Genomic DNA, 4,352 nt, shown 5'->3' on the forward strand with positions numbered 1-4,352 from the left:
GGCTGCTCCCGCTGCTTCTCCAGGACCTGGGAGTTTAATCCAGTCCACAGCTGGACTCAACAGGGCCTCTCTGGACTGGAGTTTCCCAGCATTTCTAAGCCCAGGCCGACACTGCTGCTGGTCTGACTGCCGAGACATAGTGTCCCTCCTAGGGTTCTTCCTTACATTGTGACTGGTCTGAGAGGAATCAGCAGTAACTCGTGGCCCTGCCAGTGTGTGGTGCAGGTAGTCAGACTGAACAACTATTCACACTTACTGCTTCCCATGCCTGAGCAGAATGCTGCAGGGCCAGACAGCAAGGACAGGGACTACCTGACCTGAGAGGAGGTAGCAATCATCAGCAATTACAGCTTGTCCTATACACACTCACCTCATGAAAGACATGCATACTTGCACACACACACACACACACACATTTACATATGTGTGTGTACACACACTCACAACTATGGCTGTCCTGGCCTCAGTTGGGTGTCATACACAGAGTATCAGGGCAAATGACCTCTTCAATGGTTCCCTCTCTACTCTCCTTCTTATGTATTTGACTTTATTTGAATTCTCAATTTCCCCCCATTTTATTGCAAATTCTTATTTTTTAAATAATGATGATGATGTCTCCTGGCTATTGAATTTTATTTTGTTACAAGCATTTTACATCATTTCCCTTAACCCTCATAACTGCCTAATGTGCTTGGTCAAATTTTTTATAACCATTTTATCCAACGCTGAAACTCAGGATTGAGAAAGAAAAAGGCAGCTGGGAACTGACGTGGTGTCAGTGCTGGGCCACAGTGCCCTCCTGATGAACACAGACAGCTTCCCAGAACACCAGCCTCAGAATCACTCAGGGATTGTGTCTGGGTCCATACACACACAAGAAAGGACCAAAGACTTGTACTTGCTTAAACTCGCTATACTCAAAATTGGCAAAACTAGAACCTAAAGCCTTTAAAAATCAATTTCCAGGCTTCTAGCCATCACACTACCCTGCCTCTGTTGACACTTGCTTTGTACTCTGGAGAGTGAGGGCTGTGCACGTAGAAAAAACGACTCTGCACTAAGATTTCTCAGTAAAGCCAGAGAGTGAGTGAGTGGAAATGAATCCCATCTATTCCCCAGTGTGGGCTGGGCTAAGGCTCATGGCAGTGCCTGGTGTGTGAGTGTTCATGTATGCATGTGAGTGTGTTTGTCTTACCTTTCCCCCCAGTTGACAAGATGCTGTTAAACCCCAGGCACTTTAGGATGCCAAGGATCAAGAGATTCCATCAGTCCCACTCTGATCTGGATAAGAACTGAAACTTAACACCAGAAGTTTCCCTTGTGGATTACACAGGGTTCTTCCTGTCCTTCCCCAGGCCACATCCAGAGCCAGGGGCAAAGGCAGGAAGGCTAGGCAGGCTGACTCATCACCAGAACTGAGCTGATATTCTGACTTTGTTCAACTCACATGGTGGCAGTGGGACTGGCAAGCAAAGAATACACCTGAGAGATACTTCCTTTTACTGATTAAGTTTATCTCAACAATGCAAGAAAGGTTTATTTATTTATTCATTTTTAATTTAAGGTTTTTATTGTGGATTGAGTGAAAGTTTACAGGGCATATCATCAGTTTTACATTCAACAAATCATATACCTTGTTTCATTACATTGATTATAATCCCCTTCATGTACCATCAGTTAACCGTATTTCTCTCTATCCACTTTAGCTTTTTAAAAAACAAACAAAAAAACCCACTCAGGCATATATAATAATTTACATCTCCACAGAGCATATTCTGCAAATTGGCTCCTGGCCACTAGCTCTTAGTCCTTCTCTTCTTAGTCCATGAATCTAGAGTCCTCAGCCACTCCCCCACTCATTTTGGTAGTTTTTATGCTTTCTGATTGCCTCCAGGTAGATGTGATCAGGAAATGGGCCTCCCTTTTTGCTCTTCTTCTTGAGAAATTTCAAGATGCCACTGTTGGTCATTTTGGTGTAATTTAGGATTTAAGTTTTGGCCTATTTCCTTTTTGTCTGCTTGTCCTGCTCCACAATCCCTGTTCAGGCCTTTTTTCTAGTTGGAAACAGTTCAGGGCCGGCTGTGGCCATTTGGTTTTAATTGGAAACTGTCTCTTTAAATTTCCAGGAGATCTGTGCGCATGCGTAGTAGAACCCTCCGGGTGGGGCCGGGGTGCTCACTAGCTCAGGCACCCCTATAATCACCAGAATGGAGGTGCGCAGACAGCAAGGGACCAATAAACAGATACCAAAAGAAAAGAATGTCCACACCTTTATCTCTGCAGTTCTGCCAGGCGTCTGTGGCCATTCTGATCCTTCCCCAACTTGGTTTCACCCAAGATGGCGGCTCCTGGAGCAGCTGAACGTTCCGAACTAGAAAGCAATGGACTTCTTGCTTCTGCCACAAATTCCCCTAGCTGTAAGCCTTCCAACCTTCTAAATATTCTTTTATATGTGGTTCAGAGTTCTGCGACCATCCCCTGGGCCTGCTTGGTCGGATATTCTGTGTTGTTGCTTGTGGAGCTCTTTACTGCCCTTCCATCTGATCCGCCATCTTGTTTGTTCTCCTCGCAAGAAAGGTTTTATGTTAGAAAATTTTATATATTGTTTTAGCTATTTATAGATAAGATGAGAATAACAACATGAAAGTAATTGCTTGATAAAATTTAATTCAAATTCAGAATTCATGAAATAATGTTAGTAACCCAAGATTTATGAAAAAAACCTTAATAGCTTAGGGATCAAAGAGAATTTACTTAATCTGGTATAGGGTATCCATAAGAAAACAAAACAACTCTGTCATCCCAATTGGAGGAAACATATTTATTTCCTCATGGTTTAGGACTAGTATCAAGTGGCCCACTCTTTCTCGTTCTAGACAGTGGTTTCCTGGAGCTCATCTTGGCTCTGTGGGTCAGGAATTCAGGCAGGACTTAGCTGGTCCTCTGAAATCAAGGTCTTGGCCAGGGCTGTAAGTCATCTCAGGCTCAGCCTCCAAGCTCATTCACACATGCGACCATACAGGATTCAGTTAGTCATGTGCAGTTAGTCTTAGGTGGTCCTCAGCGCCTTGCCTCATGGGCCTCTCTTCACAGGGCAGCTTACAATATGGAAGCTGGCCTCATCAAAGTGAACAAGCAAGAAGCACTAGGAGTCTAAGGAACATTTTAGAAGAAAATGACCAGGTCCTGTGACAGATCAGTCAGTGACTTAAGAAGGTGAGATTCACAGAAGACTGAAGTTTGCAGCCTAAAACTGGTGCATGGGATTAGATGCTTTATAAAGATTCTAGTCTCTGTGGAGGGCTCAGTTTGAGGCGTTTTCCTATAGTAAGCTACATTTGAGAAACCATTTGGTCTGACAAGGGGATATACTCACAGAGGCGATCTCAGTGCCTGGCTGGGATATTCTGGAGGACTGGACACACAAATGCCGATGCCTGAAGTTCTGAAGAGGACCAAGTTCAGCTATGCTTTTAAAATGCGCAAGAGTTGCTAGGAGAATGACAAGACCTCCAGAGCCCACACAAAGCTAAACAAGTCTCCATCACTGTCATTCACAGATAGTAAAACAGATAGCCAAGGATGTGAAATCACGTGACCAAGGCACACAGTGGGCTCAGAGTACATTGAGTTTGGGGTTACCTTGTGGTCACTACTCTTATACAGTGCCCTGTTTCCCTCTGAGAAACCACTCTCATGTGCTCCGACTGACTCCAGGGCAGCTCCAGGGGTGGGGCTTGTGACTTAGACCTGGCCAATCAGAGCAAGGCATGATATTCCTCTGGTCCCTCGTTGCCCCCTTAGGTTTCTATCTAATCTTTGGAGTTGCTTGCTGGCTTCAAGATGGGCAGTTCACAGGCAGAGCTGAATTTTTCTTCTTAGAACCTCAGAGGTAGTGGGGAGAGGCTGTTTGCAAATGGAGGCAGTGTAGAGGTAGTCAGTTCCAAGCTGGAGAAGTACACTGAGCAAAGTCAGCTGTACTGAGTCCAAGATCACATTGGTCTCTTGCCACACTTTAGTCATTCCAGTCAACACGCCCCTCCTCCCTCAACTTTTTATTTTTCTTTTAGCATAACCTTACCTGAGCTGGGCTTTTCTTTAGCTTTGTTTCTTTTTCTAAATTTTATTTATTTTGTTGTTGAGCAGATAACACAGCAAAACATACACCAATTTAAGTTTCTACATGTACATTTAGTATGTCCTAAAGTGAAGACTTACACCCTGTAAAGGTAAAATTAAGAGATTCATTGAAAGTCCAAAGATGGTCAACACAGGGAAGATGTCCAGATTCAGAGTGAAGATAGTGCTTCACTGGACGATAAAGAAGCTAACATCCTTATACAGCTGAAGTG

The sequence above is a fragment of the Chrysochloris asiatica genome, unplaced genomic scaffold (genome assembly GCF_000296735.1).
Source record: "Chrysochloris asiatica unplaced genomic scaffold, ChrAsi1.0 scaffold00004, whole genome shotgun sequence".
Taxonomy (NCBI): Eukaryota; Metazoa; Chordata; class Mammalia; order Afrosoricida; family Chrysochloridae; genus Chrysochloris; species Chrysochloris asiatica.